This window comes from Dama dama, chromosome 12 (assembly GCF_033118175.1).
Source record: "Dama dama isolate Ldn47 chromosome 12, ASM3311817v1, whole genome shotgun sequence".
NCBI classification, from domain to species: Eukaryota; Metazoa; Chordata; class Mammalia; order Artiodactyla; family Cervidae; genus Dama; species Dama dama.
In genome coordinates, this window is record NC_083692.1 from 83,639,761 (window position 1) to 83,653,014 (window position 13,254).

The 13,254-nt window shown below is 38.0% G+C and overlaps 1 protein-coding gene and 1 pseudogene across 6 annotated transcripts in view; one reads left to right on the forward strand and one right to left on the reverse strand.

Moving 5' to 3' along the window:
• The window catches only part of LRRC49 (leucine rich repeat containing 49), a 152,662-nt gene that overhangs the window by 33,668 nt on the left and 105,740 nt on the right, over positions 1–13,254 (reverse strand). The gene's annotated exons all lie outside the window — the stretch shown is intronic.
• On the forward strand, positions 1,308–2,159 carry LOC133067425 (pre-mRNA-splicing factor SPF27-like; annotated as a pseudogene).

The window sequence follows — 13,254 nt, forward strand, 5'->3', positions numbered from 1 at the left end:
TTGGGGTGAAATGTCCTATAGATATCAATTAGGTCTAACTGGTCCATTGTATCATTTAAAGTTTGTGTTTCCTTGCTAATTTTCTGTTTAGTTTGATCTATCCATAGGTGTGAATGGGTATTAAAGTCTCCAACTATTATTGTGTTACTGTTAATTTCCCCTTTTATACTTGTTAGCCTTACATATTGCAATGCTCTTGTGTTGGGTGCATATATATTTATAATTGTTATATCTTCTTCTTGGATTAATCCTTTAATCATTATGTTTCAGTTATTTTCTGAATGAGGCTCAAGGTCAGCTTCAAACTCCGGCCAATGGGAAATAGAGGAAGCTGTTCCTCAGGCAAAGTGTGCTCTGATTTCCATAAAAAAATAATTCAGGAAGTTTTCTCCCCATGTTCACATGTTGGGGATTTTCCTTCCAGTTTTTCTTGTATGCCTAACAGATATGTCCACATCTTTTTAGTCAAACATACATATATATTATTTCTTTTGCTCTATCATTCATTTATTGGCCAAACACTTGCTAAAAGTTCACTGTATACAGGGCACTGTCCTAAGAATTCTGTCCTAGGCAACCAGCTCATCTGCACTGAAAAAGTCAATCAGAACAGAAATCATGGGCAAGCTTTTTGATAAATCAAAACTTTCTTCACTTTTACTGACTTATGGTCCCAGAAAAATAACTGCTCAAATAATACTCTGTAATTAAATTAATAAGCAAATGGGTATAATTTCTAAAGACCTCAACCCCATTAAACAAATAGGTTAATCTGGAGAGGTATTGTGTCAGGTATTGTGATAGGCATTGGGGATATAAAGATAATAGTTACTTATCCTTAAGGAGCTCCCATTCTGTATGAGGGTGGAAAGCAAGATAAATATATACATTAATCCTAATATAATATGCTTATTATCATACAATGAATATTTAAGCAATATGTTATGGAAATGCAGAGGAAAAATGACTAATTCTGCTAGTGCGGAGAAGTCAGGTTTCAGAAGGAGGTAGCATTGATATTTGAACTGGTCCTTGAAAGATAAACAGTAGAATTTTATCAGAAGTAGAAGGAAGAAGCATATTTTATGTAAGAAAAACAGAATGAAGAAAGGCACAGAAGCTTAATTATAACATACTCAGTTAAAAACAATTTCAATATGGATGGAACACTGAAATTAAGAAATTAAACACTAAAATACATAGGGGAGTAGAAGTTGAAGATGAAGTAAAAAAATCAGATTTTATCCTGTAAGTTTGAGGAGCAGAAAAAGATTTTTAAATAAAAATATAACAGAACCAGGCACTGGCGTATTGAAGTGAACCTGAACCTGCGCAGACTTAGAAAGCTCCAATGAACCTAAGGATGGCGGGCACTGGTTTGGTGGCCGGGGAGGTTGTGGTGGATGCGCTGCCTTATTTTGATCAGGGTTATGAAGCGCCTGGTGTTCGCGAAGCCGCTGCGGCGTTGGTGGAGGAGGAAACTGGTAGATACCGACCTACGAAGAACTATCTAAGCTACCTGACGGCCCCGGATTATTCTGCTTTTGAGACAGACATAATGAGAAATGAATTTGAAAGACTGGCTGCTCGACAACCAATTGAATTGCTCAGTATGAAACGATACGAACTTCCAGCCCCTTCCTCGGGTCAGAAAAATGACATCACTGCATGGCAAGAGTGCGCAAACAATTCTATGGCGCAGTTAGAGCATCAGGCAGTCCGAATTGAGAATCTGGAACTAATGTCCCAGCATGGATGCAAAGCCTGGAAAGTGTATAATGAAAATCTAGTTCATATGATTGAGCACGCACAGAAAGAGCTTCAGAAGTTAAGGAAACATATTCAAGACTTAAACTGGCAATGAAAGAACATGCAACTCACAGCTGGATCTAAATTAAGAGAAATGGAGTCAACCTGGGTATCCCTGGTCAGTAAGAATTATGAGATTGAAAGAACTACTGTACAATTAGAAAATGAGCTCTTTCAAATGAAGCAGCAACACGGAGAGGCAAACAAAGAAAACATACGGCAGGACTTCTGAAGTAGACTGGCTTGGTGGGTAGAGTGGAACGTACCTTGGGCTTTCACAGAACATCAAGCATCTTAACTATGAAGAACATCAGCATCTTTTGGAAGCCATCAGTGGTTATATGTTTAGAAACTAAAATGTGGATAGCTGTATTCTGTTTGTACATTTTAGCAAAATAAAAAACTTCAACATGGAAAAAAAAAATATAACAGAACCATATTCAATGCAAGTTTTTAAGCATCTCCAGTGTGCCATGCTGGATCATGAACTCCTTATTGCCAAATTCACACTGAAATTGAAGAAAGTGGAGAAAACCATTAGACCATTCACGTATGACCTAAATCAAATCCCTTATGACTATACACTGGAAGTGAGAAATAGATTTATGGGACTAGATCTGATAGACAGAATGCCTGATGAACTATGGTTGGAGATTTGTGACATTGTACAGGAGACAGGAATCAAGACCATCCCCAAGAAAAAGAAATGCAAAAAAGCAAAATGGCTGTCTGAGGAGACCTTACAAATAGCTGTGAAAAGACGGGAAGTGAAAAGCAAAGGAGAAAAGGAAAGATGCACCCATTTGAATGCAGAGTTCCAAAGAATAGCAAGGAGAGATAAGAAAGCATTCCTCACCAATCAATGCAAAGAAATATAGGAAAACAATAGAATGGGAAAACTAAGATCATGGCATCTGGTCCCATCACTTCATGGGAAATAGATGGGGAGACAGTGGAAACAGTGTCAGACTTTAATTTTGGGGGCTCCAAAATCAGTGCAGATGGTGATTGCAGCCATGAAATTAAAAGACGCTTACTCCTTGGAAGGAAAGTTATGACCAATCTAGACAGCATACTAAAAAGCAGAGACGTTACCTTGCCAACAAAGGTCCGTCTAGTCAAGGCTATGGTTTTTTCCAGTGGTCATGTATGGATGTGAGAGTTGGACTGTGAAGAAAGCTGAGCGCCAAAGAATTGATGCTTTTGAGCTGTGGTGTTGGAGAAGACTCTTGAGAGTCCCTTGGACTGCAAGGAGATCCAACCAGTCCATCCTAAAGGAGATCAGTCCTGGGTGTTCATTGGAAGGACTGATGTTGAAGCTGAAACTTCAATACTTTGGCCACCTCATGCAAAGAGTTGACTCATTTGAAAAGACCCTGATGCTGGGAGGGATTGGGGGCAGCAGGAGAAGGGGACGACAGAGGATGAGATGGCTGGATGGCATCACCAACTCGATGGACATGAGTTTGAGTAAACTCTGGGAGTTGGTGATGGACAGGGAGGTCTGGCGTGCTGCGATTCATGAGGTCACAAAGAGTCGGACACGACTGAGCGACTGAACTGAACTGAATAGAATGGGAAAGACTAGAGATCTCTCAAGAAAATTAGAGATATCAAGGGAACATTTCATGCAAAGATGGGCTCAATAAAGGACAGAAATGGTAGGGACCTAACAGAAGCAGAAGATATTAAGAAGAGGTGGCAAGAATACACAGAAGAACTGTACAAAAAAGATCTTCACAAACCAGATAATCATGATGGTATGATCACTCACCTAGAGCCAGACATCCTGGAATGTGAAGTCAAGTGGGCCTTAGGAAGCATCACTACGAACAAAGCTAGTGGAGGTGATGGAATTCCAGTTGAGCTATTTCAAATCCTGAAAGATGATGCTGTGAAAGTGCTGCACTCAACATGCCAGCAAATATGGAAAACTCAGCAGAGGCCACAGGACTGGAAAAGGTCAGTTTTCATTCCAATCTCAAAGAAAGGCAATGCCAAAGAATGCTCAAACTACCGCACAATTGCACTCATCTCACATGCTGGTAACGTAATGCTTAAAATTCTTCAAATCAGGTTTCAGCAATACGTGAACCGTGAACTTCCAGATGTTCAAGCTGGTTTTAGAAAAGGCAGAGGAACCAGAAATCAAATTGCCAACATCCACTGGATCATCGAAAAAGCAAGAGAGTTCCAGAAAAACATCTATTTCTGCTTTATTGACTATGCCAAAGCCTTTGACTGTGTGGATCACAATAAACTGTGGAAAATTCTGAAAGAGATGGGAATACCAGACTACCTGACCTGCCTATTGAGAAACCTGTATGCAGGTCAGGAAGCAACAGTTAGAACTGGACATGGAACAACAGACTGGTTCCAAGTAGGAAAAGGAGTACGTCAAGGCTGTTTATTGTCACCCTGTTTATTTAACTTATATGCAGAGTACATTATGAGAAATGCTGGGCTGGATGAAGCACATCTGGAATCAAGATTGCCGGGAGAAATATCAATAACCTCAGATATGCAGATGACACCACCCTTATGGAAGAAAGTGAAGAAGAAATAAAGAGCCTCTTGATGAAAGTGAAAGACGAGAGTGAAAAGTTGTCTTAAAGCTCAACATTCAGAAAACTAAGATCATGGCATCTGGTCCCATCACTTCATGGCAGATAGATGGGGAAACAGTGGAAAAGTGGCTGATTTTATTTTTCTGGGCTCCAAAATCACTGCAGATGGTGACTGCAGCCATGAAATTAAAAGATGCTTACTCCTTGGAAGGAAAGTTATGACCAACCTAGACAGCATATTAAAAAACAGAAACATTACTTTGCCAACAAAGGTCTGTCTAGTCAAGGCTATGGGTTTTTCAGTGGTCATGTATGGATGTGAGAGTTGGACTGTGAAGAAAGCTGAGCACCGAAGAATTGATGCTTTTGAACTGTGGTGTTGGAGAAGACTTTTAAGAGTCTCTTGGACTGCAAGGAGATCCAACCAGTCCATCCTAAAGGAGATCAGTCCTGGGTGTTCATTGGAAGGACTGATGCTGAAGCTGAAACTCCAATACTTTGGCCACCTGATGCGAAGAGCTGACTCACTGGAAAAGACCCTGATGCTGGGAAAGATTGAGGGCATGAGGAGAAGGGGACGACAGAGGATGAGATGGCTAGATGGCATCACCGACTCAATGGACATGGGTTTGGGTGGACTCCGGGAGTTGGTGATGGACAGGGAGGCTTGGCGTGCTGCAGTTCATGGGGTTGCAAAGAGTCGGATGCAACTGAGCAACTGAACTGAACTGAACTGAAGTGTGCCATGCATGGAGCTAGGTTCTGTGGCTGGGAATAAAAAGATGAATAAGATATGTTCCCTGCCCTCAAGGACCTACTTGAGATAGATAAATTGGTCAATTTTGTGGAGAAGTAGGTAGCAAGGAGAGACTGAATGAGGGAGGTTAGTAGGAAGACTAGTGCAATAGTGTCAGCTAGATTATATAACAAAAAAGAAGGCATCAAGCAGTGGAAAAGGCACTGGCAAGAAAATAAGATAGAACTTAGTTTAAATCCTAGATCTGCCAGAATAAATAGATGACTTTTGGAGCAAGTTACTGAATTTCTTTGTAGTTTCAGTTTCCTTGTATGTAAAATATTGATCATAATACATATTTTTTCAGGGTTGTTATTAAGACTAGAAATAATATTCTAAACCACATGGTGGTGGTGGTTTAGTCGCCAAGTCATGTCTGATGCTTGTGATCCCATGGACTGTAGCCCACCAGGCTCCTTTGTCCATGGGATTTCCCAGGCAAAAATACTGGAGTGGGTTGCCATTTCCTTCTCCAGGGGACCTTCCTGACCTAGCGATCAGTTCTAAACCATACTTAATGCTTACTTCAATAGATTTTAATAATAATTATTAATAAAGGAACACAGATATACCAGGTATTTAAGAGGTCATAAAAGTAGGACTTAGGGACTGTGGGGAAGGAATGACAGGGAGGATTCAAAAGGTTTAGAGTAGGTGATGGAGCCAACCTGGCCTAGGTTTTACCCCTATCAAGGCTAAATTCATGCTTTAAGAAATGTGGTATTCCTCTACAGAGGATCCATGCTTTATAATTTGTTTTTCCATGAAGTGCAATACATTTCAATGTATATTTCCCAATTCAAGTACTATTTATATAACAGTAAGGCAGTCTGCCATCAAATAGGAATTCTCTTAAAGATTTTTAGAAGTTAATTCCAAGTCCAAGTGTTCATTAATCCAACTCAAGCTTTATATAAGAATGAATCAGAAAAATATTCTACACCTTCCTGATTAGTAAAGGACTCTAAGACTAGATGATTAGCTTAATGCAATAAAGTAATAAGTCCCAGAAAGCCAGGCTAAATGGAGAATATACTCTTAAATGCCTAAGTGGAGAGGAAAGACACTATTTCAGAGGATCACAGGTTTTTGTTTTTGTTTTTTTTAATCTTTATGTATTCTATAATAAGCTAGAATAGAAAGACTTAAAATATTTTGGAAGATTCTTTTTCCAATGAATAAGTGGTGCTGATTCCTATAATAATGTATTTTATGAATTTCTATTACAACATTCATAGGTGTGGAAATTCGTTTTATGCATTATATTTTATTATAGTAGTGTTGGCTAAAATACCACACTGTTCGTAGACAGGAAACGACCGAAAATAAACCAGCTTCACTGTATGCATCCAATGTAAGCAAAGAAAACATTACACCACGTACTTTCCCATTTCTGGCAGGGGAAAGAAACCTGTAATATGTCATTTTACTATAGAGTTGTCCCAAGTACAGTGAACAGTGAAATCATTAATGGGATATACCAAAGTTTTACAGAATTTCTTCCTTTTATGTGACTATAATTTTTTCATGGATACTTATTTCCAGGCGTTCAGTTACACACCCATAAGTCAAAGGTCACAGACATTATAACACAAGAATTAGCCACTTTTTTGGCATTATGAAATACTAAAGACTATAAATGGGATTGTTAAAAATGGAAAATCTTATGAAGCATTAAAAAAGCAAATTGGAACCCTAAGGAAGAGACTCTGTGGCCCTCTGACTTTCCACCTTCAGATAGAGCCAGGATAATATCATTCCTGAAAGATGAAATTTAATTATATTTTTAAAGACTTACTGAGAATGTAGTAATAAAACTTCTAACTACTTAAAATGTTTCACTTTGTGCTTTCAGATAAAATAGTTGATAGAATTAGCATGTGTTTGAAACCTCTCCCTCCAAGACCCCATTAAGGTAATTAAAAGGTTACAAACTCACAATAACAACAAGTAAAGAGGACAGGGGGGAGACAATCTTTAGCAAGAAGTTTCAGCAAATTTCTGGAAGCTGGAAGGTGAAGAATTTTGAGTGAGGAAGGACAAAGGAAACCATAGTTTTGAATATGAAGTGGAGACAAGAACAAAAATGTCAGCCAAGATGCCCAAACTTTGGAAAGGAATGAACAGAGATATGATGGAAGATGGGAGTGAGAAGTGAGACTAACACAGGGAGGGGCATTAATTGAAGACCTGCAAGGACCCTACTACTTCCTTCTTCCACTGCCAATAAAGCAGGCAGAGGGACATTGCAGTTGATTTGGAAAAGGAAAGAATACTCAACAAATAACACTGGAGCAACTGGTTATTCCTATAGGGAAAAACAAGGAAATTCAATCCAACCTCAGACTTACAAATCAATTTCAGATGTAATAAAGACTAAAATATGATAGGCTAAATTTTAACCTTTAGGAAGACAAAATGGGAGAATATTTTTATAATCTCAGTGTAGTAAAAAAAATTATTTTACCCTTAAATACAATCCAAATGGGTAAACCATAGAAGAAAAGACATACATATTGGTATCTTCAAAATACAAATGGTATTTAAAGTCAAACAAATAGATGATATTGCTTAGGGGGAAAGCAGAGAGAGAAAAGAAAGCTCAGGACTAAAATCAGAGAAATTCTACCATCTAGAAGTTGAAAGGACAGAAGTACTTGAGGATATGAAAAAGACACATAATCCAAGTAAAAAGTAAATACTACTAGTAATATGATGTAAAATAATAAACTGTAAACAATGGTTCAAAAGGAAATAGTGAGATTAAATTAGGTCAGGGAGATAGCAGGCTTCAAAAAGAGTGGAGTCTATTTAATAGACAAATAAGAAGTTCAAAGAAACTGAAATGTGGCAAAGGAAGCACAAATCTCTTTGTTAAACAAACAAAAACAGGCCATCAGAAAGCCCAGATAAAAACCAACTATGTAAGAAAGGCATGGCTCAAATATGAAGCAAACTAACCTGTGGCATGATTTTGAACAAACTTTGAAGTGTAACCTTTGAATCTGATACTAGGACTAGTTTTCTTGAATGGTTTAGGAAGCAGAAAATAAGATATAAGTATACAACTGGACTCTCAAGTAAAAACTAGTTACATGATAATTATATAATCACAGAAATTTAAACACATTATCAGTTTTCAATCTTTGAAAGTGCAAGTGCCAGTCGCTCAGTTGTGTCCAACTCTTTGCAATCCCATGGACTGTGGCCCGCCAGGCTCCTCTGTCCATGGAATTCTCCAGGCAAGAATACTTGTATGGGTATTCCCTTCTCCAGGGGATCTTCCCAACTCAGGGATCGAACCCAGGTCTCCCCCAATGAAAGCAGATTCTCTACCATCTGAGCCACCAGGGAAGCCCAAGAATACAGGAGTGTGTGGCCTATCCCTTCCCCAGGGGATCTTCCCCACCTAGGAATTAAACTGGGGTCTCCCGCATTGCAGGCAGATTCTTTACCAGTTGAGCTGATCTTCAGAAGCTACCAACTGACAAATGTAATGGCTATAGAACAAATATAAATGATACTGATCTTGAAATATAAAAGTATAGCTCATAGAATACAAAATTAGAGTACCAAAGGAGAGAAAAGGGCAGGAGAGGGAAGTCTGAAACTCCATCTCTCCACAAAGGCAACAAACGTGATAGCAAAAACTGTCAGAATCAACTTTTTCAGAACTCTGGAATCTAAGAAATATTACAACAACCAGGGGAATGATTAATGAAGAAAAATAATGCTGATTTTTACTAAGACCATTCTGTGGCATTTGAGCTTACCCTGTTACCATCCCCTACTTCCCAGCTCAGTGGCACCCTTGAACATGACAGCTCACATTCCTTGTGGGGGTTGCTGTACCAGAGGAAGCAATACATATCTTACTATAAAAAATTGTGGTTATACGTTTTGACATGTCTAGTAGCTCGCCAAATAATCAGCTCAAGGATGTGCCTTTGTTTCCCTGCCTCTGAGCCTCCCCATAGCTGAGGTAACTTCCTGGGTGGCAGTTTTCAAAAGTATTTAAAGGCAAAAATGTATTCAGCTGCTGCCACACAGGGCAAACAATAGATAGATCAAAAGGACTGAGAAACAAGAGGCTGGGGAAGAAGATATTTAGGGGAAGAAGGACTTTGAGGAGCTCCTGTGTATTCCAGGGAATCTACAGGGTGACACTTATGTCCACATTTATGCTCAGAAAAGACCCAAGAAGACTCTAAACATCAACTCCAACTGGAACGACAAAGACAAACAGAGATTCTTAAAAGCAACAAGAGAGAAATGACTAGTCCTGTATTAATAAAAAGAATCTTCAATAAGATTAATAGCCAACTTCTCATCAGAAACCATGGAAGACAGAGGCAGTGGGATGGCATATTGAAAGGAAAAAAAAACCCAAAAACTGTTAACCAAGAATTCTGTATCCAGCAAAATTGTACTTCAAATCTGAGGGAGAAATTAAGACATTTCTAGATAAACAAAAATTGTGAGAGTTCATTGCTAGTATACCTGCTCTATAAAAAAATTCTAAAGTAGTCCTTTAGATTGAAATGAGAGGAACCTGGACCATAACTCAAAGTCACATGAAGAAACAAAGAATACTAGAACAGATAATTATACAGATAAATATAGAATCCGGTGTCACTGTATTTTTAGTTGGTAACTCCTCTTTATTCTTGTATGATTTTATAGACAAATGCATAAAACAGTACCTATAAATCTATGTTAATGTCCACACAATGTATAAAGACAAAATTTGGAGCTATATGAGAGCAAAGTGTTTACAAATTAATACAACTAAATTGGATATTAATGCAAACTAAACTGTTAAATATTAAGATATCAGTTATATTCCTTAGTAAAAATGTTAGTCACTCAGTTGTGTCTGACTCTTTTGCAACCCCATGAACTGTAGCTCTCTGGGCTCCTCTGTCCATGACATTCTTCAGGCAAGAAAACTGGAGGGGGAGTCATTCCCTTCTCCAGGGGATCTTCTTGACCCACTGATCAATCCGATATACAGTCAAAGGTTTGGTAGAAATGGAGTCAGCAAGATATACTTAAAAGAGTGAAAGTAAAAGCTGCTTGGCTGTGTCTGACTTTTTGTGACCCCATGGACTATACAGTCCATGGAATTCTCTAGGCCAGAATACTGGAGTAGGTAGCTGTTCCCTTCTCCAGGGGATCTTCCCAACCCAGGGATCGAACCCAGGTCTCCAGCATTGCAGGCGGATTCTTTACCAATTGAGCCACCAGGAAGACCCACTTAAAGAGCAGTCAGCCATAAAAAACAACAAAATAAAGCCAATTGCAGCAACATGGATATACCGAGAGATTGTCATATTAAGTGAAATCAGCCAAAGACAATTACCATTTGATATTGCTCAAATGTAGAATCTTTTAAAAAATGGTACAAATTACCTTATTTACAAAACAGAGTTACAGATGTAGAAAACAAACTTATAATTACCAGGGGGAAAGGAGAGAGGGAGGGATGAGGATATATACATGCACCACTATATATATATATATATAAAATAGGTACCTAATAAGGACCTACCATATAGCACACTCTACTCAATATTCTGTAATGGCCCATATGGGAAAAAAATCTAAAGAAGAGTGGATATATGTGTATGTATAACTGATTCACTATGATGTACACCTGAAACTAACACAACACGGTAAATCAACTATACTCCAATTAAAAAATTTTTAAATAAACAAATAATTAAAAGTTAAAATTAAATAAAAAAGAGTAGCCACATAGGTAAAAGGAAAATCAAGTGAATGTACTCTCAAGAATATTAATGCAAAGATCCTATCAACAATGAGTAACAACTATGTCAACTGGTGTGGCATGTTCAAGCAAAATAAGAACTCGAAGTTCAAAAAGTCAATCTGGATTCTCTGTTTAACAGTCCTTCATATAGGCATATACAAGGTAAAATAAGCTCTTTAAGAAATATTCCTACCTTTCCAATGTAACAGATTTTACAGGAATCACATAACCACAAGCCAACTGAAAAAAAAAAAAAGACCTCCAACTACTATAAGATGTGATTTTGCATTATAGTCTCTACTAATAATTTCTTGTCTAGCTCTAAAGTTTTACTTTTCTGACTTCATAGATAAATGTCAGTTGTGTCTCCTTGAATTAAAAGTTTTTAGATTATCAAAAAGGGTCAGACCATGATAATGTAATCATGTCTCCATGGCACTTTGAACTTACAACCGTAGAAATTTTTGCCAGAAACTGTGGATCTCTTTCCTAATAATGCATTACTGCTCTCCACATCCTCTGCATTGAACCCACAGATCAATTTTCCCATCTCTTCCAAATTCTTCATTTGTGCTCTTTCCTTAAAAAGCCTCTGGCTTTGTGGAACTCCTAATAAAAGTTCTGAAACTCTTGGCAGCAATTTTAAGTCATAGTAATTTTCACTAGCAGATACTTCTTTCTCTTGGAACCAATTGCTTTTTAGAGGATCACAAAATTTTGGGGGAAAAGTTGTTTTAAAAGTTTAGAGTGTCAGGAAAGTCACATTAATAGTCTGGAGTCCACCTATCAGTCTGCCTAATAGTCAGAGTCCAGCAATCAGAGATAGTTTTGCCAGGTAAAAGAATCAATTAATTAACAATGACACTTCCGCAATCACTGCTGCTGCCAACACTAGTAAAAAGTGAGCAGTGAACATCTCTGTGATAAGGGCATAGGATGCATGGCTGAGATTGGAAGGAGATAACGCTGGTCACCACCGAATACTCTAGCCCTTGGTTCCATACCTAGTTCTGCCATTAATAACTTCAATGTCCACACAATAATAACTTCAACTCATCTTCTTTCTTCTCCTCTCCTTACTGATTTCTACTCTTCTCCAACAACTCATTCCCAGGGCCATAGTGGCCTCCAAAGTGTTTTTTATGTTATTACTAAAATATATTCCATCTCTAAAATCTTCAACTTCAAAAACTTAATTTGACCATAAATTCCCACTAGTTCAGCTCACTACTAATCCTATTACTTTATGTAATTCTCATCTTTAATTTCATTTAGACTTCTAGTCCCAGAAATACCACATTTTCTTCCAATTCATTGGCAACCTTCTACTTTTTAATTATTTAAAAATAGCCTAGACCATATGATCTATCATTTCTTTCTTTTGACATTATACTTGATTTTTTTAATCCCTTATCTTTGATCCTTTATTTCCTTATTCTTTCTAAGATATTTAGCTTTTCTACTGATACACCTGTAGCAAACCTTCAGTGTATTAAAAAGCAGAGACATCACTTTGCTGACAAAGGTCCATAAAGTCAAAGCTATGATTTTTCCACTAGTCATGTATGGATGTGAGAGCTGGACCATAAAAAAGCTGAGAGCTGAAGAATTGATGATTTCGAATTGTGGTGCTGGAGGAGACTCTTGAGAGTCCCTTGGACAGCAAGGAGATCAAACCAGTCAATCCTAAAGGAAATCAAACCTGAATATTCACTGTAAGGACTGATGCTGAAGCTGAAGTTCCAATACTCTGGCCACGTGATGCGAAGATCCAGCTCATTGGAAAAGACCCTGATGCTGGGAAAGATTGAGGGCAGGAGAAGAAGGGTGTGACAGAGGATGAGATGGCTGGATGACATAACTGCCTCAATGGACATGAGTTTGAGCAAACTCCAGGAGATAAGTGAAGCACAGGGAAGCCTGGCTTTCTGCAATCCATGGGGTTGCAAAGACACGACTTAGTGACTGAACAACAACTGATATATCTTGTCACTCTGTACTCCTGGAATACTCGCTCAACAATTCAGACTAGCTGCTACAATTTCATGGTCTATAACTTCCTTTAGTTCCTCAGAATTTTCCTTCAACATCTCAACACTTCCCCAGTTAGCTCCCTAGTATACTTGAAAAATGTAGAGATATACCATGATTTTTAAAGTGATGATTTATTATCTTACAAATGTTAATTCTACTGAAATAAACAACTTAAATGCCATTTGAAAAAGACTCTTAACTTTCCATTTAGATTAAATGACTTTAAAGTTCATATGTAAGAATAAGTGTATGAGAATTGAAACTTTGAAAAGAAT